At 37.7% G+C, this 23,560-nt stretch overlaps 1 protein-coding gene and 1 long non-coding RNA gene across 12 annotated transcripts in view; both read left to right on the top strand.

Moving 5' to 3' along the window:
• Positions 1-7,021: 7,021 nt before the first annotated feature.
• Positions 7,022-15,757, top strand: LOC146403584 (uncharacterized). The gene is made up of 2 exons (XR_014804496.1): positions 7,022-7,119; positions 14,175-15,757. It is a non-coding gene; the product is annotated as an uncharacterized LOC146403584 (long non-coding RNA).
• A 4,373-nt stretch (positions 15,758-20,130) lies between these two features.
• Positions 20,131-23,560, top strand: part of LOC146403580 (uncharacterized) — a 688,950-nt gene continuing 685,520 nt past the window's right edge. For all 11 annotated transcript variants that reach the window (XR_014804413.1, XR_014804412.1, XR_014804410.1 and 8 more), the window contains exon 1: positions 20,131-20,297. The gene's annotated coding sequence lies outside the window, so the exon portion shown is untranslated. The remainder of the gene's footprint in view (positions 20,298-23,560) is intronic.

Genomic DNA, 23,560 nt, shown 5'->3' with positions numbered 1-23,560 from the left:
TGTACTGTGAAAGATATACAAACTATTTTTCTTTGTAAAAGGCTAGGATTGGTTGTCATTTGTTGTGACAGCAAAACCTAGTATATTCTGACTGATAAACTCTTTCCAACAAATGATGAGATACTTTAGAAAAGGACCATATATTCGTTCAATGATTCCTTCTTTATCTCATCTAACCTGAGCATCTAAAAATGGGTATATGGTGAATATTCAGTAAATGATAGTTTATTAGATTATTCAATGAATTTTACCTCAGTCTCTAGATAGATAGATGGATGGATAGATAGATAGATAGATAGATAGATAGACAGAGAAAGAAAGAGATCTATTCACTTGTAATCCTCAAAATCTTACAATTTAGTTGAAGAGGTAGATCATATAAAAACTTCATTTTCTAAGTTTCAAGTTGGTGTTACTTTGAAAAATGCAGACAAAAGGGTGGTCAGTCTGCATTGGGATAGTTAAGGAAAATTTCCCCTGGAAAACATTAACTTGATCTGAAACTGGAATCCAAGACAAAGATATTCTGTGAGGAAGGAAGATAACATTCGTTTAAGGAAAGTAAATCATCAACGAGGATGCGTAAAATAAATACATAATCTAAAAGAAAAAAAGTATGTAGTTTTTTCTATAACAAAATAAAAGAGCACAAGAGGTAGAAAAATAAAATTTCAAAAATTATTTTCTGATTTATTTATGATTTTGCAGAGTTGTATGAACTGTCCACTGATAATACATGAATTCCCTACCAAATCCTACTTTTTTATGATTATTGATCAATTATACAATCATAGATTTTATGCTTTCAATTTAAGCATGTGATAAATTTTCAAGTATGGAATATCAGTGAAATATGGAAAGGAAAAATCAATAAAGAGCAACAAGTTCCGATTTCTAACGATTTATATAATTCCCTGTTATTTTACTACACATTGCTCGTAATCTACCTTAAAGAGGTCACCTCATCAGTAGGTTCCTTGTTCACCTTAGCCCTGCTGACATTTACCATTTGGAGTCCCCTCACCTGTTCTCACACAAGTTACATCTTTCTCACAAAAACCAATGTTCTTCTACCTCTTGGCTTCTGTCTTGGATCCTCATTTTTTAACCTCTTGGATTTCATATATGTTACACATACCATGCCACTAATCCCTAATTATCTTCGAATATTTTTTTTTACACTTACTCTCATGTCATTTTCATGGTATACCTTACCCTGATCCAGCCCTAAAGTCTGGGTCACTGTCCTTGTATGGCCTATGCAGAAGAAGGATCAGAGAAGTGTAACCCTCACGTAATGCTTTCCTACCCATGTAGTTCTTAAATTCCATGCACAGCACTGTAGAGAAATAGCCTTGGGCTTGAATTCTGGAGTCAGCTGGCCTGGGTTTGATAACTTTGGTTCTTGCAAACTGCACCATCCTTGGACAAGCTCCTTAGCAGATCTTAGTCTCCATTTCTTCCTCAGTCAAGTGGGTCTAATAATATTACTGATCTTACAGGGTTATTGTGGTATTGACTGAAAAATTCAATACAAAGTGCTTCCAAGAGGAATCTGACACTTTCACATATTCACCACTTGGATCAAGATTACCAGTCTTGACCAAATTCTTACAAAGACACAAGCTCATTTGTAGTTTTGAAAGAATTGGTCACAGAAAGTAATTATATGAGATCCACTTAGAGCAATACACCTGTACCTTTGATTCATGTTGATATTTTTAAAGATCTCAGTACCCTGGATTATACAGAGGATCTAGTTTCTGTGCCTTCATAATTAGAACTTCATAGATCCAAGGCATCTGTCCAAAATGTTATAATTTTTAAGGGATTTTACATTGGGAAAATTCAAAACTCCCTGCAGAAGAAGGTTTGAAAATAAACAGTTCTGGAAAGTTTCTGTTCCAGCTGATTAGCTTTGCCCTTTAATAGTAATTTTCTTCTTACATGCATATTCACACACTCGTTCTGAATTGTCCCTCACTGATCTCTCTTTATGCACTAATTTTCTAAATTACTAAAATAATAGCCAGCATTATCACAATTACATGTGTTCATGGTGCTTCACATGATTACAATAATCATTTTATCATGCTTCTAAAATATTAATAATCCAACAATTATAATCGTCATTAATTACTACTAACTTCATAGTCTACCATACAACCCCAGATAATGCAACACAGAAAGATGACAAAGAGAAGGCTGCTCTGGATTCTTTCTTTCCCCAGAAGGTTATTTTAGTGGTTTAGAAGGAAAACATATGCATGCTAACTGCACTGAAGCTAAGTGTTCAAGTTCTCCTAGGGAGGTAATTTTTTCATGCAACAATATGTCTATTATTAGTACTTATACATTAGCCTTTAGTAAATAGTATTTATTCTGTCTGCATATCTTGACAACGACTTCTCCCTACATTTGCAGCCACCCACTGAGACAATCATCGCCACTATTCAGACACACAACAAACTAAGGTTTTATTACTTTAATTTTCCAAACAAATTACACCAGGCTAAATTACAGCACATGGAAATAATTTTTAAAAGACAGAGGGAATGGCAGATTTTTCATTTTTATGAACTGAGCTATCTGTAATTTCAAATAACAGCTTATATTAAGTATTGTCCAAACGTGCCTACATGTATACGTGTGCTGGGTGAGTGTTTTAATAAGCCTCAAAGTTTTCTGAACACTTTCGAAATTACATGGAGGGATCTGTGTAAATTATTCCTATTTGGGTATTTTATAGCTCAATTAATTTGAACTTAATAGCTGGTAGTCTCGAGGTGTCTGCAGACCTTAATAGTATATTTGTGTTTGGCAATTTAGAATCCATATGTACATATGTATGTATATATGTTATGTGTGTATATATAAATATATAATGTATATACACATATATCTCATTAAAATCCTTAACCTCAAGCTATAAGATGTACTTTTTATGTTTACTGCTAGAGCTGCAAAATAGTCATACAAAGACTAACAAAGAATTATCTGGTATTTGAACTACCACAGAACAATGTTAAAGAATTCAGAAGTATTCTCAAGATTAACAACTGATCATTACACAAATATCAAAGAACTCGAAACAGGAAATATCCTTTAGTGAAGTTTCTACATTTTGCCAGAATTTTTAGAAGAGCAGCCCGAACGTAGGGGAAGACGGCTAAGTATAGTATATACTTTTTGTTTGAAGAAATTAGGAGAATTTTGTCTAACCATTATCATTCCAGTCACGCTAATTTTCACGGAGTTTTAAGAAAGAGACTCAGCTTTGGAAACAAAACAGTGGGAGATTTTTAGGATACTAATTCAAATGCCACCCAGCTGAGTAATGATCTGGTTGTTGTTACCGAACTTATTATTTCATGGTTGCTCAGTGAATAATGTCACTTGAAATTACTATATCCTTCATTTCACTGCCATATGGACAAATGCCACAACTCAAATGTCATCATCATGTTACCAGTTTGTCCTGAGAAGCTATTGAATACCTCAGGGTTCTCTTCATGTTTAATGAAAGATTGAAAGAAAGAGGGAATGTTCTGATGTTCTTGTTTGTGCCCTATAAGAGCAATTAATTATTGCTAATTTTCATGCCCCTGTAGTGTCCACTCAGTGGTTGATTTCAGGAAAACTTAGAGCAGCTGGTCCCAATTCCGGCCATATTTGGAACCACCTGGGGAGCTTTTAAAACTATATTTTACTGGGCTTTAACCCAAAGCTACTGAATAATAATCTCCAGGGGTTATTCCCATCAAGTTATATTTAAACATGCTCTCTAAATAATTTTATTGCAGCTGTCCATGGACTGACCTTTAGCATCCATTGACTGAATTTTGAAGTCAGGTCCTGATCAAGTACAAATAATCTTGAATTACTACATCTGTAAAGTGGGCGATACTATCCTTTTTAAGCTGTGAGGACAACATGAGGAATGCACAGAGCAGAGCCTGTCTAGTATGGTTTATAGCACACAGCAGTCCTGTGTAGGCCGTGGAAGAGACCAAAATCCATTACCTCTTATTTCTGGACATACAAGTAGCTTGCATTTCTCAGCACATCGTGTGGGTTAGTTGTATTCATGTGACTAAGTCAAAGCCACAAAATGCCTCAGAGGGAACGTGAATCACTTCCAGATTTAGGCTGTAAAGACCTCCATGGAGAACCTACACTGATGGTTTCCCCTCTGGCAGGCAAAATGAGATGACCTACAGAATGACCTTGGAATCTGTATGCTGAACACTGGAATGCCACAAAATGGACAAACCAGGGTTCCTGAATGCTCATGTTCCTGAAAGGCTACCCACCAATAAACTTAATTTGTCTTAAGCATCTGTGATCTGAGTTTTACCTGCTACAACAGTTAGTCCTCTATGTTTGCTGTTCGATTATTTTAATTTCCTTTTTAAAATAACAGCAACCTTTGCAAAATTGTTTCTCTCTTATCTGTCTATTGTGGCATGTCCTAATTTATCAATGGGGGAAACTACCAGAAATTCTCATGCTCATATGGTATAATGACTTTTCAGATTCCTGCAACAATAGTAGGAACCCTCTGTATCAGGGGATTGTCCTGTCCTTTAAAGACAATCGCATGGGACCAGACACCATGCTACATGATCCCAGTGCATCGCTCCTTCAACTTTTATTTATTTATTTATTTATTGCTTTTTAGGGGCGCTCCTGTGGCATATGGAGTTTCCCAGGCTAGGGGTCGAATCAGAGCTACAGCTGCCGGCCTACACCACATCCAGAGCAAAATGGGACCTGAGCCATGTCTGCGAACTACACCACAGCTCATGGCAAAGCCGGATCCTTAACCCACCAAGTGGGACCGGGGATCGAACCCTTGTCCTTTGGATACCAGTCAGGTTTGTTACCGCTGAGCCACCATGGGAACTCCTCTCCATCAACTTTTAGAAAGAACCAGAAGTCTTGGGAGTTCCCATTGTGGTGCAGAGGTAACGACCTTCGTATCAACTCTAATATCCTAATATTACATAGAGCTGGTCAAAAAGGATGTTACTTTGGGAAGAACAAGGATGATGTGGAAGAGAGCATAGAGGAGAGAATAGACTTTAAAAAATCTTCTCAAGGCCTTTCCTCCTCACCTCCGAGATCTCAGGGCAGCCTCCTCAATGCCCTGTTCTCTTTCTCTCAGTTCACTCGTCATATCCCCCAACATTTTTCTGTATCCCTCACTCCTTCATGTTCAGCTCATTTGATGCTCTATGGACAGAGTCTCCGTTTTTGTTCTTCTTAGAGGTAATTAAATCTTCGGTCCTTGCTGTACTCAAAAACTCATTTCCACACATTTCTTGATTTGATTTTTTCATATAGGATCTAGGCTAGAGCTTGCAAGTATAGTTCACGTCACTCGCTAACTGATAAACTGTTAGTGACTCACTCCTTGGAATGTTATGCTTAGAGGGGCTTCGACCAATACATAGTCTCAGCAAGAAAGAGCATCCACATCAGTTAGGGATATCTTTCCCAGGTGCAAGAGGAGAAGCAATGGGTAGCCTTCATGAACAGCATTCATGCCAGGAGTTTGTCTTTCAAAAAAATTAAAATAAGAGGAGGGTGAACATTATCACTACAAAAATAAAGTTCAAAGGAGCAATTCTTTTTGTCTTTAGGAGTGGTGGGGTGTGGGAATGCCTTCTCAGAGTTAAGAAAGAATCCATCTTCAGGCATACATTTGAAATCCAAATGCAAAAAAACCAAGGATGTAGAAGACAATATTAAAAATACAACACTATATTTTATTTTATTTATTTTTTGCTATTTTAGGGCCACAATTGTGCCATATGCCACAGCCTATGCCACAGCCACAGCAATGTGGGATCTGAGCCAAGTCTGCAACCTACACCACAGCTCACAGCAATGCCAGATCCTTAACCCACTGAGCAAGGCCAGGGATCGAACCCACATCTTCATGGATCCTAGTCAGGTTTGTTAACTGCTGAGCCACGAAGGGAACTCCAAAATATGGTGCTGTATTTTGAATGCTTAAATTTAACAAATAAAGATCTATGAATACCATTTTTTGATCCTTTTAATGTATTCTCAATGACTGTACGCAAAAACTTATTTGGTGATGAAGTAGAAGTCAAAATTTGAGGCCCTTCATTCACAGAAACTTGGCCAAATGGCTTTTGGATTTGACCCTGTCAACAGGCCACAGAAATCAGACTGATTTCTTTCCTCCAATGAAAGAGAAAATGGGAAACATTGGTCAGAAGGAAGAATGAAAGAATGAAATAGGGAACATCAGGGACATTCCTAAAGCAAGTGAAATAAGAGGAAGGAAGTGACTGGTAAACTGTTTCGAGATGGAGGCACAAGGCATGAGGGATTCCCGAGACTTGTAATTCCTTAGGCTTTTTCTCCTGTAGCCTTCTTTGATGTTTTCCTCAGGTCCTTTTTCATCAAAGGCTTGACCGTCCCAGCTAATTCAAGTTACCTGCTGGATCCTTAACCCCAAGTGCTGTCAATCACTACCAGGATTTGTATCTGGAGATGCTCGGTAGAGACAGACAGAGGCTTGTGGATAGTTCTTGACCCCTTGTTGCCAGGGTGTTTAAGTGTGCCCCCAAACTCAAATTAGTTATCATACATCGTTGATTTTTTTTTGGTGGCACTTTTGTACTTTGAATAGAGTTCTAAATTTCAGACTCATGATAGGAATTAAATAGACTTTTTCTGTGCTGAATGGATAATAACCATTTTGTATAACATTGTATCTATGGGAACATATCTGTCAAATTCCAAATAATTGACTTCCAAAGAACATTTGCATTGTACCAGTCTGTAATTGGTAAACTCATCTCCCTGCTTTCCTTTTTTTTTCAGTTATATAATGAAACTGATTGAAGCAGGTGTAAGATCCACTTCTCCCCAGACACTCATTTTACTAGTTCAGAGAATAAATAAAGAAATGAATTTAGTGATGCTAAGTCACTGGCTTAGATACATCCCTATTGTATCGAATCCTAATAATTTCTCACACTAATGCATTTCTCCTTTACCTTCATGTTTCTTCAGAGGGAACAGAGCCGAGGAGTGAGTAATTGCTTACTAGATTGTGAAAGCTACAAGGTTTGGCTCCTGGTAAGTATCATGAATGTGAATGTTTATAACCTTGTTTCATGTTCTCAAATATCTTCCGATGATAAAAAAGGGAGCTTTTTTCTAAACGTACTCTATGAATAGACTTAGCTAAAATTGTCATCTGACTTTATTACAATTTTACTGATGATTTTGGAGAACTGAGAAAATGAATTGCTTGTGTATAATGTAAAATCATTAATTTAAAGCACACACAATGTAACATGACTGTGAATGATATAAATAATATCTCTATGTGCACAGAGAGAGCGTTCCTATCGTGGCTCAGGGAAACAAACCTGACTAGCATCCATGAGGACATGGATTCCATCCCTGGCTTCACTCAGTGGGTTGGGGATCTGGTGTTACCATGAGCTGTGATGGCAGTCACAGATGTGGTTCGGATCTGGCATTGCTGTGGTTGTGGTGTAGGCCAGCAGCTACAGCTCCGATTTGACCCCTAGCCTGGGAATGTCAATATGCTGTGAGTGTAGCCCTAAAAAGACAAAAAAAAAAAAAAAAAAATTGTGCACAGAGAGGGTCCAGCCTGTTATTAGCCTATGGTTACTTCCAGGAAAGTACTTCCATAGGGTGGTGGGAGACGATTGGTTGTTAGCTATATTTAGTTTTTAAAGATGAGATACACACGTATGAAATACATTAACCTATGTGTCTATCATGTGTTATTTTTGGTATATTAAAATATTTAAATAAGATTTAAAAATGAATTACAAGATTGCAAAGTATTAAAGTGTATTAACTTTTTAAAAACTTTTAGGCAGTAACTCTTAGGTGTGAACCGAATCAGTCAGTTATTTAATTTAGGTTTAAAAAAAAATCCCACTCCCTTTTGGGAGCTAATTGTGAGTTGAATAATCTAACTTTGACACTGTCTTACTATTTTGACTCCATTTCATCTCCCTTACTAGAGTTACATTTGTTACCTCATATGAATTCAGACATTTTAAAATATGAATTTTAATAATAATTATCTTAGTGTTTTTAAATTTAGAAGTAAGTGATTTCAGTGTGAAATACATATTAGGGCTCTTCTTCATGTTACATTATATCAGGCATTGAGGGTGATGAAAGTGGATTGTCATAATTATATCACTGCATCATTTTAGAATAGCTTTTATTTCAGTTAGATTCCATAAAGGAACAATGGCTATTTAGAAAGAAAACTGGAAAATCCATGAAATGGTATTTCACTTTCTTTCCTTGACAGTAGACTTTAGGTAATTTAGAAATTTCTCTCAAAATATGAAAAACGCATTAAAAACTGGTACCTGAGCTTCTGGGAACAAAAATTATAATAGAAAATGGAATTCAAACAAATGTTAGCGTTTTCTTTCCTGTGAATGATGATCTTTAATAGAGGGCCTCCAAACTTCCAACTAGCCGAAAACACCCAAGGACTAAAAAAAAATAAATGTTTCTGAATTCAAATGAGTCACGAGTCACACTCTAAATCTAATAAAATAGTGTTTTCTTTTTCTTTCTTTTTTTTTTTTTTTTACATTTTAGTCTAGGTGTAACAAAGACTGTTCAAATGCAGATATGGAACTTACCAAAGTTCATATAATTTAAATGAAAGTCATTATCAGAAGTCCACTGATTTAGTGCATTACTATAGACATCTGATCAACATCCACACTGATTAACAAGAGCTTTAATTGCATATGCGGCTGTGTGAGATAAAACAGAAAGAAAACCAATTAGAGCGATTACCAGTAACATTGTTTTAACCCTTCACAGATTGCAAAGTGCTTTCATCTCCAGTAACCCTCACATCTCACAGTTGCCTTAAGAATGGGTAGAAAATGTGTGCTTTATTCCCCCCACAGCTGGAAAATCTGAAACATGCAGAAAAATGAAGACAAATACCCCAAATAAGAAGAAATTAATGTTGTTTCTATGTCCGGTGACATTTTGAAAAGATGGATACAATAGGGTCTGTTATGGGGGAAGAAAGCCGGGAAGATAGAATTTGGGGATTATGCTTAATTTAAGATTATTTCCACAGATCTCTACTATTTGGTGAGAAATAGCCTAAATAACATTAAAATACGTAGAGAAATATATATAATTATTATGAAAATATCTGGATTTCTATCAAAGAGAATGTTACAATAAATTCATATGTATCCATCACCAATCTTCTTTCCTCTATATCCCCACCCTCTCTCCACAAAACCCATACTATATTATTTTGAAGAAAATCTAAGACATCATATCCTTTCATTTAGGAAAACACAAATATACTTGAAAGGGGTTCAGATAAGTGTTCATTGAATGACTGATGACACTGATAAATTGACCTAAGCATGGAGAATTTTGATCTCTGAGCACAGTAAACAGATGTTTACCTTACTGTTTTAATGTAAAGGATTCCTATTAGCAAAGCTATCCAGTTTTTAATACTGCCACAATCAGCTTTGTGATCTTGAGCAAGTCAGATAGGCTTTATACATCTTTTACTTTCACTAATAAAATAAAGGGATTATATGCTAGATTATCTATAAAATGAACAGATACTGTGGTATTCAGCGCTCATGTGTGTTGTTCCATCTCTGAAGTCCTCAATTTCTTACTCCCATTATACATGTTCATTGTTTTGAGGCCAGGCATCCATGTTCAACAGTGATTCTTACCTTATTTAAACAAACTTTATTCCCTATGTAAAATGGGGCTGCCAAATCTAGAAAAGGGGCAAAGATAAACAGAACAATAGCAGTAATTAAAATGGTGAATGAATCTTCGGGGACAAAATTTGAACACTAGCAAAACCATTATATCTATCAGGTCTTGGGAATAGGGTTAAAAATTGACCCTTAATTTCTTTGGTAGTATTTTATTGTAAACATCTGTGGCATTTTATCCATAAACTATACATATTTGAGGTTGATAAGAGGGTTTTCTTCTTCTTTTTAAGTAGATGTTTTCCAATTATTCTCATTGCTGAAATACATTGTGAAATGTAAACATTAAAAATATTGAGAGTTTGTTTTTTATAATACGTTGTTTTTACAGAATCTATTCCATGGTATAACACAGAAAAGAAGCCACCTATTATCCAAATGCTACTGTCAGGAGAGAGGCTCCCCAAAACTGGGTTACACCGCTGCTTTTGATAATGAAAGCCATAATGCTTCCTAAACAACTTTGAGCATCCATTTATTAAATATTTATTTAGCATGCCTTAAAATATTGAAAACAAATATGAAAACAGTTTCAGTGCCCTAAATAACACTAATGTTCATGCACCTTCGTTTCACCTGACCTAGTAAGCGGGTACTGCGAAAATCCTGATGCTTTGCCGTCTTTTCCTGTGTGGCTGAGCATACCAACACAAAACGTCATTTCCTAGGAGTTGAGGATAGAGGTTGTAAGGATTAGTAGAGCCTGAATTCTTGGAAATACTTTAAATACCTATAGTCAAATCCTGGAGAGGAAATGTTTCCTTTTGGGAATGAAAAACAGAGATGCATACATGTACTTAAATACAAACAAGGACACCCACACACGCACACACACACACACACACACACATTTCTAATTGGAATTCAGCTGGATAGTGCTTTTGTCTGTAAAGAGGGAACAAAGATATAATTTCTTCTTCTCTGACTTAAGCTTGTTTCTACCATCCAGACATGACACATTGTGCTAAAAAGAATCACTAGGTAATGCCGGAGAATTTGAGGGTGTACTAAAACAGATTTTGTGGGTAAATATAATATTTTGAGTTTCTTTAATGTAATTTAAATTTTATAGAAATGTAAGGCATGGCCTTAACGTTTTAGGTTCAAGGTGGAATCTTGGCGCTCTTAAACTTTTGTGCTAAAGACTTAAAAGACCTAAAATCTCTTCAACTTGAATGTAAAAACTTGAATTAAAAGACTTTTGCATCATCTGTATGTTTTACCAGTTAGTAGTCTCAATGAATTGTATCTTTGGTGTAATTTGTTGGACAAGTTATAAAATTATTTTAGTTTTATATTTAGAAAATGTAGTAGTTAAATGGTAGTTCTATATTACTCTACAAAATTACATTATCCAAAATATGGCTTTATACAGAATATCCAGTGTGTAGCAAAAGTGATGAATTATTTTAAGAAAATTATGGAAGATTTTTTTAAAGGAAAGAGTGATGTGAGCTTATATTTAAGAAATGATTTTAAAGAAACCTTCTATGTCAGTTATTTCCTTCTCAATTATTTCATGTTTTGTTGTATTCTATAACGCAAGTTTGAAACTTCTCCCCGAACTTTAATTTTCCGGTATTGAGAACACATTAAGGCCCTCTAAATATTATAAGAATACTTACTCACTTTATCATTGAAATAGCTTGAGGAAAACATGAAAAGGCCTTTTTGAGAATGGTATAATAAATTGTGGTAAACAAATGCAATCTTTTATGATATACATGAAAACCCTAAAAATGTTTATTTTATGAGACTAGTTGGAAAATTAGTATATGACATAGCTGAGGTATCCAGTTCAGAAGGTGAACTCAGAACACTTGCCTAAGAGGTCTGCATTACTAAAGATACATCTTCATTAAAAATCAACTGTGTACAGAGCTTTGTTAAAAAAAAACAAAAACAAAACATTATGACATCAAGTGCTGGCTGCAGTCATAGGAATGCATTAATGGTGGCAATATGAGTAAAGGCTAAATGACAAAGCTAAAATCTGCTCAGACCCTCAGTGCCAATCAAACATCCAGAGATTAAAAACTGAGTGTTGTCCGCTAATGGCAAATTGCTTTGAGTAAATAAATTAATGCCATATCTTGATGGCTGCTTTCCTCCCTCATGGTGCTTGTAGGACCCTGTGTCTATCAAACTTTTCTTCAAGCTTAATCCTATTTATATCATTCTCCCTCTACCCCCAATATTTTATTACCTCTGAAACACGGTTAAAATGAACATGAATAGTCAGCTTCAATCCAACAACCAAAGGCACCAAGTAGTGTGAAGCAATTACGTTCTGGGTAAATCAACCTCATTCCTTTGGATGTGATTAGGAACCACCCATCTTAATAAGACTACCTAGTACTACTCATATTAGAGTGGTACTACTGGTTTTATTTATTTCACTGGGTCTTTGAATTCATTCGTCTGGCCCTGGAAGTGGCTACAGTTGACCATGGACTGTGGACAGGCATTAAAGGCTTTCAGCAAAATGTTCACTTAAAGAAGCCAAGCGTATATCTTCAAAAAAAAATTGTCAGTTAAAATAATGAGAAGAAGACTCTAAATTATAGCCACATTATGCAATATTTGAAAAGGGATAAGGGAACTATAAATCTTGTTTACCAGAGCGTCTCTCCCTCCTCCCATTGGCGCAGTTACTTAAGCCTGTTGGATTCTGGTGTGTGCATGGACACTCCTTAGAAAAGAATAGGGAAGACATGCCCACATACATATGGATAATACCATACTTTTAATGTCTTTCTCAGCAGTGATAGTTCTTTCTCAGAAAAGGGGGAGAAAAAAAAAGAGCTAAGACAATGAAGCTATACAAGGGTAAATGGCATTGCAATGTCAAAATTTATAAGAAACATATAATGGGTCTTCATCCTTTGTTCCTGGCTCACAGCTCCCCAAAACCTTAGAATTTCCTAAGGGTTGAAAGTGATAAAGATGCCCTTGTCACATGCTTCTGTAGCACTTTATGATAGCAAGGTGACTTTTGAAAAGCACCTATGGATGGGGGCCGGTTGCCAGGAGAACCAACTTTCTCTTCTACCTTCCCCGAGATATCTGGAGAAGGGAGAGGTCCTGGAGGTTGAATCAATTGCAAATGGCTAATGATTTAATCAATCATGACTGTGTGATGAACCCTCCATAAAAACCCAAAAGGACAGGATTCAGAGAACATGTAGAGGTGCTGCGAGATTGGCTCCTGCAATTGCCCTATGTATGTCTTCCTTCTGACGGTTCCTGAATAATATCTTTTGTGACTACAAACTGATAATCTAGTAAGGAAAATGTTTCTCTGAGTTGTGAGCCACTCTAGTAAATTAATCAAACCCAAGGAAGGGGGCTTGGGAACCTCTGATTCATAGTTAGTGATCAGAAGTATAGGTAATAACCTGGACTGGCATCTGAAGTGGGCAGTCTTGTAGGACTGAACCCTTAGCCTGTGGAATCTGATGCTACCTCTGAGAAATGCTGTCAGAATTGGTTTGAGTTGTAGGATGTGCAGCTTGTGTCTGAGAATTTGAATGTTGTTATAAGGAAGCCTACACACACACACACACACACACACACACACACACACACACACACACAGGAATTGGGTCCAGGAACCTAATTTAGTCATGCTAGATCAGGTCAGTGGTTTTACCTAAGCCCTCATATTTCCAAAATGTAGGTTGTATATCCCTGGTTGTAGCTGAAATTGATAAGGAACAAAAAACATGGCATTCGATAACATTGACTTGCATGGTTAGGAATAGTCAGTTTTCTATTCTCTTCTTCCCTTAATTGACCTCATAAGTAGACCTTGCATTTTTTTTTTTAATTTTGGAATATATAGTTAATGCCTCTTTAATATATGCTAATTGTCCATTAAATAATGAGAGCAACCTCAGCTCAGAATCTCCTTCAGGTAACAGAACCCAGTTAGAATTTCATACTTCAAAAAATACTTATTTTCATCATAGTTTTCTGTTATTTTATTGACTATACAAAATCTTCTTTAACATAAATAAATTGGATACAGAGGAACTGGATAAAGAGTCAAAACTATATTGGCTCTTCTAAAATGCTAACTTTTGAGGATATTAGATAGGAAATGTAAATAGTATTCTAGGTATACTAAATAGATAATAAAGAGTAGAAGCTACTTGAACCAATACTAATTAGTTCTTAGCTAGAAATCCTATTTTATGTTCTTTTTCAGGTTAGAAATGAATATTTTTTAAAGGTCTCATTCTAGCTAAAAATGTCAAGGTTTGTAACTTGAGTAATCGAAGTCCTAAACTTACACTTATCTGGTATCAAATACTTAAAAGTCATCCCTTATTTGCTTTTTTCCTCTTTCCATAGCACCTCCGTGTGTCAACTAACTGAAGTGTCTATGGGAAGAACCAAGAAAGTTGGGACCACTGGAGATGGGGAATAATTCATTCATTCAGCCAGTCAGTCTTTCTTTTTTTTTCTCCTTCAGTTGGTGTTAATGAATCCCTCTTAAGTGCCAGTTCTATGTTGTCAGATCAACTCCAAGTAAACTATGATATGTGATCCCAAGGCTGTCGTGGAGGTAAAACAAACTCATTTGACTTACAAATGTATTTTTGTTTTTCAAGGGAAGCTACAAGAAGAACTGAGTATCAGAGTTTTCCCTAAAGTGTGTGTCCTGAGTCCATAGCTCTCCACCATTCCCCATTTACCATGCCTGACCCCTGCTAGCTGTATCCCCTCTCTCCCCTAGAGGCATTGACCTGCTTATTCCAAGTTTAGAATAGACTGGAGAGTCTGTATTTTGGGACTCTGTTTATCTAAACACATTGAATATACTGATCTTCATAGAGCGCTAGGGACTGTTGGAAACACACAGAAGGCTGTCCAACTATCTTGGTGAAAATGATCGCTGGAGCTAAATTTTGAGAAACAAGTAACTGTTATCCCAGTGCAAATGAAAATAAAGGGAAACATGTCCCCCAGGCAAAGGGAAGAACACATCGAAAGACACAGCAGCTAGAGGCAGATAATGTTGCAGCAGAGCACATAGTAAAGCTATATACGGGGAAAAAGATGAGAGAAGTCAGGAAGAGAGAGTCTGAAGTCAGATTAAGCAGGACCTTTCTATGACTAGAAGCAGTTTGGGAACATCTTACCTTTCAAATAGAGGGTCGGAGTTCCTGTCATGGCGCAGCAGGTTAAGAACCTGACTAGCATCCACAAGGATGCAGGCTTGATCCCTGGCCTTGCTCAGTAGGTGAAGGATCTGGCATTGCCACAAGCTGAGGCATAGGTTACAGATGTGACTTGGATCTGGTGTTGCTGTGGCTGTGGTGTAGACCAGCAGCTGCAGGTCCAATTTGACTTCTAGCCCTAGAACTTCCATATGCCACAGGTGTGGACCTAAAAAGAAAAAAGTATGTATAAAAGAGAGGGTTGATACGAATGGTAACTCGTATCTTCCCAGTCAAGCTAGATTGAAGAGAGCAAAGGTTTGATAATGACAACATCTACTACTCCGGACTCAATCCTATTTGGTTTGCAGGACCAAGTTTCCCTAGCACTTCACTTACTTGTGGATTAATTTCACCCTCCTCCTGGGCATCTCTCTCTTGGGCTTCTTCCTCTGGAATCCTTAATGCAATTCATCCTTGAAGTGGCATCCATCCCAAGGAAGGGGAGCCACTCCAAATGACTAAATCAGATCTCTTGTCCTCTAGGTTGCTTCTTCATACCAAAGCTCTGGAGGCACATGGAAAAGTAGGTGAATTAAGGATTCAAGGTGACTGTGTTTCTCACTTACCTCCGCCTTCCTTCTCTATTTTTCTTCCTACTTTCAATTCTACTAGTTGTTAAGTACTGGGAAAGTTTTTACTTTTGTAATCACTCTGCCAAGGTACAGCATTTCAAAAATTGAATTAAAAAAAAAGAGCATGGAATCAAAACCAGAAGAGATGATATGCTCCATTATAAAATAAAATACTCAGAGTATCATTTATATGTATAAATTATTCGCTACAATGACAGAAAATTAAGATAATTATTTTCCCCTGGTGCACATCATGCTTCTCACAACAGGTGGAAAATAGGACAGTCAGTCCTTTCTGTGTCAGATCTGAATTGTTTCTTCTGTCAGTGGGTTTAGGGAAGCTGAGTTTAAGCACCCTAAACAAAAGATTAATAAGAATTAGGATACTGTCACTTATGAAAGCTGATCACAGCTACAGAAAATCTTCCATAAACTCATAGAATGTATGGCTTCTTTATTATTTTAGAATAACATTTCATTTGTGTTGATTTAATCTGATTTCTGCTACCTGGCTTGAAATCTGTCATTGGTCCCTCATAAACTTCTCGATGGACATAAACTCTAACCAAGACATGTAAAGTTGTAACGACCCATTCATTCGTTGATTTAGCTTTCATTCAACAAATATTCATTGAACAACTCTTATATGTTATACTCTTTACTAGTTGCATTGCCCATCTGGTTTCTGTTTAGCGTTTAGGCGTTTCTCCTCCTGGGTTCCACTTCGACTCCTCCTGACAGCCGTCCTGATCTGCACGCAATTCTCAGAACATGCTCAGCTCAGTCACACGTCCACATCTTCCCTGTCCTTTTTCCATCCACTGTATGATACACTGTATTATATAATAGTATATAATTACTATATATATTTACATAGTATATAAAGAATGATATATCAACAAGAAAGGTAATCAAGACCAATGGTAATAAAGAAAATTTACATTAAAAACCGGTCGACATCAGTTTCTACATTTAAATTAAAAGTCAGAATATCCAGCCACTGTCAACTGTTGGAAGATGATGTGAACACCACGGGACAGCTGTGAACTGTGAATGGGAGGAAGGTAATTTGTCGTAGCCAATTTTGGAAACAAACTGGCCATGTTTAGCATCCTTAAATGTGTTCCCAATCCCATCACTCTGCTTTTCCACTGCTAGAAAAAACTTCGCACACATACATAAGAAGATAGAAGCAATGTATTTAGAACAGTGTTGTTTATAACAGGAAATTTTGAAACAGCATCAATAAAAAAATGGATAAACCATTTGAAACATATTATACAAAACAGGACCCTTCAAAACAGTTAAACATATAGTGAATGTCACCCATGTCAATGGATATAAACGTCACAAACATCATATTGAATAAACAAAACTAAATTGCAAAGAAGTTTACATTAAAATATGTAAAAATGACGACTTTATATGCAGAGAAGATGTTTTAGCAGTACATACAATAGGATATCAAATGGATTTTAAATATCCTTATATATTTAATTATAAGTACATAGCCCAAATAATTTTGAGGACACTTCCACTCATCCATACTGTTTTCGACAGCACAAATGGAAGCTGTTTTCTGAAGAATCCCATCAAAACTATGGGTTTTTTTGCTTCTCCCTGGGGTTTGTTGAGAAAAGCAGGACTCTTCAAGCCAGGAAATTTTTTTTTTTTTTTTTTTTTTTGTCTTTTTGCTACTTCTTTGGGTCGCTCCGTGGCATATGGAGGTTCCCTCGCTAGGGGTCTAATCGGAGCTGTAGCCACCAGCCTACACCAGAGCCACAGCAACGTGGGATCCGAGCCGCATCTGCAACCTACACCACAGCTCACGGCAACGCCAGATCGTTAACCCACTGAGCAAGGGCAGGGACCAAACCCGCAACCTCATGGTTCCTAGTCGGATTTGTTAACCACTGCGCCACGATGGGAACTCCAGGAAATTTTTTATTACAACAATTTTTACCTTTGAAACATCCAAGTTGTTCAAGAATATTAAAACTAAAATGTTGAGTCAAGTAATTCACAGAAAAAAAATCAAAATAATGTTTATGTGAAGAAATGGGCCGTTTTTCTACTTTTCAGAAATAAAAACGGTTGACTACCTATTTTTATTTCTGCAAAGGCTAACAATAAAAATTCTTACTATCCCTTCTCTTTTAGTATTTACATTTTTAAAATGAACCTTCATGAGAATACTGTTTCCAGACACCTTTATGATTTTATTCATCTTTATCATAGAGTAAATAAGACCACAAATTCTTTGAGGCAGCTGGCATCAAGAGATGAAATGTAGCTCCTCGGGCTTTGAAAACTGGCTGGCCTTGTGACAACCTTTTTTTTTTTTTTTTTTTTTTGCTGCACCCATGGCATGCTGAAGTTCCAGGGCCAGCAGGACTGAACCCAAGCTGCTGCCATGCCAGAGCCACAGCAGTGACAAGGCCAGATCCGGAACCTGGTGAGCCACAAGGGAACTGCACTGTGACACTCTTTAACCAATAAAAATGTACCAGAAATTATGTTGTGTGAGTTCAGCCCCTCTGGCCTCAGGAGGATTTGAAGTGTTTGCCTCTGCTCTGTTAAACTGCTGCCCTGAGAAGACTGTACAAGGAAGCTGGTCTAGCCCAATGCAAGACAAGGGATGCCTGGGAGAACTAAGTTTTCGCAGAGAAGAGACAGCACCAACTTTCAGATGGGTGAACGGGGCCACCTTGTACCTTCTAGCTGAAGGGTAGCAGAATATGCCACCACCAATATGCCACTTTGGCACATTGATTATTTTGAACTACAGGCACTTGAAAAGCAGCAAGTGCAGACAGGCTTTCTATAAACTCGCCTTGTCTGTCTAAAGACAAGTGTTTAACAAGGAGCTTAGTTGTCATAAATTCTCTCCCTGGGAGGTTCATCAACCAGGAAGGGCTGCTTCTTATCCTATGAAGGGAGACTAGAAGTCTAACCACACCCAGAAAAACTGTCACAAATTATCCTATCTGCCATCTATTCTTCTAAGAACCCATTGAGATTTCCAAAAGGTTACTTATTCTCCCCTAAGAGACACACATCTCTCCCTTCCTTTCATTGTTAAAATGATATTTATGCCTAAATACTAAGCTGCCTCTTGAATGACTCATTTTTTTCCCGGATATCTCCCATGTATTCACAATGTATACATTTTAATACTCTTATGTTTGTTTTTCTCTTCTTAATGTGTCTTTGATTACAAGAACTCATCTAATAGCTCAGAAGTGTAGGTGAAAAATTATTTTTTTCTCCCCTACACAGACCAATTTATCCTCCAGGATCCACTGAGGTCACTCAGGTGAATCAGCAGGGAGGTCTGCCAACTCACAGGTTGATGAGAAATGCTAAACATTGGTGGTTTATGGCACTGAGTTTTGGAGTTGTTTTTGTTTTTATCAATGATTAATTGTTACAGAAACTAGTACCTAGAAGTTGGGAGCTACTATAACAAAATCTTGAAATAATCATGCCATTGGTTTTAGGATTGGATGACAGGAGAACTTGGAAAAGCAGTAAGAAATCTGTAAACAAAGACAGGGAAGATGGGAGTTCCCATTGCGGCTCAGCAGGTTAAGAACCTGACATAGCGTCTGTGAGGAAGCGGGCTCAATCTCTGGCCTTGCTCAGTGGGTTAATCTGGCATTGCTGCAAGCTGTGGGCATAGGCTGCAGATGGGGATGGGATCCCATGTCGTGTGTCAGTGGCCGTAGGCTGGCAGCTGCAGCTCCGATTTGACACCTAGCCAGGGAACTTCCAGATGTTGCAGGTACAGCCATAAAAGAAAAAAAAAGGACAGGGACGATGGCAGAGTATCGTGGGAGGCTAGAGAAAGGGGAATCCACCTGAGGCAGTGGAAGAGAAATTAACAAAAATATTGACCACAGAAACATGAAGGAAGAAAATACACATAACGAACGGAAACCGACTGAGGGCACCCAAGGAAGAGAAGGTTGAGAATGCAGGTTGGTTTAGAACACTCACTTAGCTACTACCTATGTTAAGATACCGGAAGAAAAGATGAGCTGAGCAAGGAAAAGAGTTGCAATTCAAATTTGGAAAGAATACACAAGGCCAGAGAACCTGCTAGGCTGGAGATCATTTGGCCCAGCAGTAAAAAATCCTCAACATCAATGAGCCCAGAGACCAAGCTCTCACCAAGGATGTGCCTAAACGATTTTTAAGACATGGAGAGATTTAAATCCGTGCCTCATTTACCTTCTCAGTCGGCCAAAAGTGTTTCTAAGGATCTTGAGGCCATTGTCCCTCAGCAGTTTCATACACTGCAACATGGGCTCACCTTGTGCTTTGTTTCACCTGACAGAGCACAATTCCAGGGTCTGGGCTTTAGGATTTGCAGCTGCCTCCCTCAGCTGCCCTGAGAATCACCATCGATTTGGCGGCCAATCGAGAATACTGTGCAGCAGAAGACCAGGTGGAGACACTCAAGTGACCCAAAGCGCCGAGCCGCTTTCTCTGCGGCTGCGCCGGACCCGAGGTTCTCTGGGATCGAGTCGCAAGCGCCGCGCATCTGCACCGGTTCGGAGCTGACGCGGTAGCAGAGCAGTTTCTCCGGGAAGTCTCGCCCGAAGCACTGCGTGCAAGGCCTCTGCCCACAGCGTCCTAGGAGCAAGTGAAACTAGACGAAGCACCAAGGGGAAAAGGTTAGACTTTATTTTATTACTCAGATTCTATTTTTATTTCCCGGAAATTGGTCATGGGCTTTGCTGGTAACAGTAATTCACAAATGTAGCTCCCAAATTAAGATTTTTAATGACAAATTATGCTGTTCAGGTGATTAACATAAAGTATTTTACATGACTAAGTGTCCTGCAAACGAAAATCGGCTTTTTGAAAATAGGGCTTATATCACTTAATCACTGCACGTTTGGATTTGCTGACCGCTCCTCAAGATTTAAATAGTCATGATGAAGGACTAGAAAAATTCTTCGATTTCTGTACATCTCTCTACTTCTTTGTATTTCCTGCTACTATTTTTTCATATAAATGAGGATTAACTTATTGAGGGAATAATTTATCATATTGTCTTGTAATTCTGATGATGTACCTGTTATGATACGGTGGCTCTGATTTAGTGCTTGTGGCTTTCATGTCGATTGCATTCATATTTGTAAGGCAATGGTAACACCTTAACCAAATTACACTTAATTGTCTGTATATTCCATATACATAATTTTATTTCGTATAAAAAATAAGACAGTAATTCTTAGGCACACTGAAGTTCTGATGAACAATAATCTGAGAAAGGAACAAACGATCTCTTCTTAGATGTTCAAGTAATCAAACGATTCTACATTTAGAATAACCTTCAAACTGCAAAGGGGTATGAGGGTAACTGGAGGACTTCAAAATATTTCTCTCCGCCCGTATGGTTAATTCTGTGCTGTTCTGTTTTAAAAAATCAGTAGTTTTTATAGTGAGACATTAGAGTGCATCTTACGGCAGGGTAGGTTCTATATCTAAGTGAAATGCTCTTATGATAAAATTCCATTGAATTGTGACTCCACATGCTTTTGTTGGCTTTTCCCTGTTGTATTTTTGTCCAACATGTTTTAGAGCACTTTATTAAGAATTTACGTTAAAAGCACCATACCTATTTCAAGTGTAAACTTTGATACGTTTTATGTTATGAGATCACCACCATCGAAAGACTTGACCTATCAGTCCCTCCCAGAAGTTTTCACACCCTTACCCCTTCCTTCCCACATAGCCAGGCAATCACTGATCTGACTCGGTCACTATTGCACTTACCTTTTCTGCTATAACATGTCCTTAATTTTGTCTGGCATTTTTCATTCAATATAACCACTTGAAGTGATTGTCCTTTTATCATTTTCACCAGTTTCACTGGGAAGTACATCCTTCGAGCTCCTCACACCTTCAACCACAAGTAGATCTCTTTCCCTCACTTCTTAAAGCGTGGTTTCCTTTAGTTTTGTTTTGTTTGTTTGTTTGTTTTAAGGTATTTATAGTTGCCTCGAAGACTTTGGCTGCTAAATCAGACTTCTGGTCCTTTCACAGACTGTTTCTGGTACCTGCCTTTTTTTTCCCCTGTGTATGGATCACGTTTTCCTTTTTTTCCCCCCCTCTTGCCTCATAATACTTTGTGGAAAACTGGCTGTTGAGATAACATGTGGAGTAACTCTGGATGCTGATCTCCCTTGTTCAGAACTTCCTGTTGCTCTGCTTGCTTGTTCACTGGATTAATGGTTTGGCTGGATTATTTCAGCGAAGTCCATTTCCCTGCAATGTGATACCTCTGATAGCGCTTCACAGAGAGTGCAGGCTTGGATGTGTGCACAGGCGAAAATGACAATGTTTTAGCAGAACTCTTTTTGACTCTTCTTTGCTTTGTGTTCAGCTGTCTGCCTCTTTTGATACTACATTCAGTGGTTAGGCTCCACTAAATGCCAGCTGATGGCTCTAATGTTTTTGGCAGTGCCTTTGGGTATAAATTGCTCCATGGTCTGGTCCAATTAAAAGCAGATCCCTTTTTAGGAGTAGTTTTTGAAGGCAGTTCTAAGGTTTGTTCTCAAACTAGAAGAGATCATTTTCGCTGTTTCTTTCCATGATAAGTTAAACCTGTGTTTTACCAGGTTGCTGTCTTAAGAGTCTCCAGCCTTCTCTTATGTACCTGCCCTGCAAATTCTCATTGATTTCAAGAGTGTCCTTAAGCTTCAACTTTCTCATACTCTACTTCAGTAAAGTCAGTTCACCTGAAGAGAGCTTTGGAGCCCTCCGCTCTGATGGGCAAACTCTGAGTCATCGCCTCAGAAAAGGGCAATGGACCACTTCTTTTGGAGTGACTCCTCTAGTTTATGAGCAGGGTGCTGGGTGAGGATGGTAGCTTCTGATTTTCTCAGCTTTCCTCTACCAGCATGGGATCTCTGGCCCATGAGCAAGCTCAAGCAAAGATTATATTTATTAACCAATGAGGCCTCATTATTCTCTGTTTGCCTTGCCTGGGCAGCCTCCACCCTATGAGTAAGAGCTGAATAGGGAAAGGGATCTCCCTACCTCTTGCTGCATTTGTTTAGATTTCAGCTTCTGCAAGACAGAACTTGGAAGGATGAAAAATACTTTCAGCCTTTTCTATAGTTACATAGAGAGCTGTAGGGATACTAAAGTTTCTGATGCAGTTGTGGGGCCAAATAAAGCCCCACCATATTGGCCACACCTGACCAGAGTGGCGTTTCTGTCATCCTGAGCTAGAAATGGAGAAAGAGGAATCAGGGCATGCATGGCTCAGGTGCCACAAATGCTCATTGTTCCTACTGACTTTTAATTTTTATTAAATAAGTATTATTTGTTTGCTGTAAATCTTTAGGACAGTTTCTAGTGAGTTTAAATGATTTTTTTTTTTTTTGGCTTTTATTATTTTTGCCATTACAGTAATTTTGCTGAGGAGCAGGTTCGCAGAGCTGTTTTTCTGTCATTCTGGAAGTCCTGTTTCCAGTTTTTGACTATTACATATAAAGGTGTAAGAACATTATTTGCAAGTCTTTTGTGTGGGAATAATGCTTTTTCCTCCCCTTGGGTAAATATCTAGGAGCAGAATGACTTGGTTATCGGGAAGGCATGTGTTTACTTTCTTAAGAAGATAGCAAACTGTTTAAGATGTGTGCAGCTTTTTACATTCACATCCGAAGGGCATAAGAGTTCTCGCTGCCCCACAGTGTCTTCCGTACTTGGTGCGGTGAGTCATGTAGTAGGATCTCATTCGATTTGAATTTTCCTAATGACTAATTTGAATTTTCCCAATGTCTAATGATGGTGAACATTTTTTCACCCGATTGCTTATTATCTTTATATCTTTGGTGAAATGTTTTTTTCGCATCTCTCGTATGTTTTTTTTTTTTTAATTGGATGTTTTTTTTCTTATTAATGAGTTTTTAGAGTTCAGGGT

The sequence above is a fragment of the Sus scrofa genome, chromosome 5, assembly GCF_054392235.1.
Source record: "Sus scrofa isolate SSC_HxYL_T2T_F1_AM1 chromosome 5, Sscrofa_HxYL_maternal_Yorkshire_Landrace_v2.0, whole genome shotgun sequence".
Taxonomy (NCBI): Eukaryota; Metazoa; Chordata; class Mammalia; order Artiodactyla; family Suidae; genus Sus; species Sus scrofa.
The sequence above is the reverse complement of the archived record's forward strand: the minus strand, read 5'-3'. Positions and strand labels throughout refer to the sequence as shown.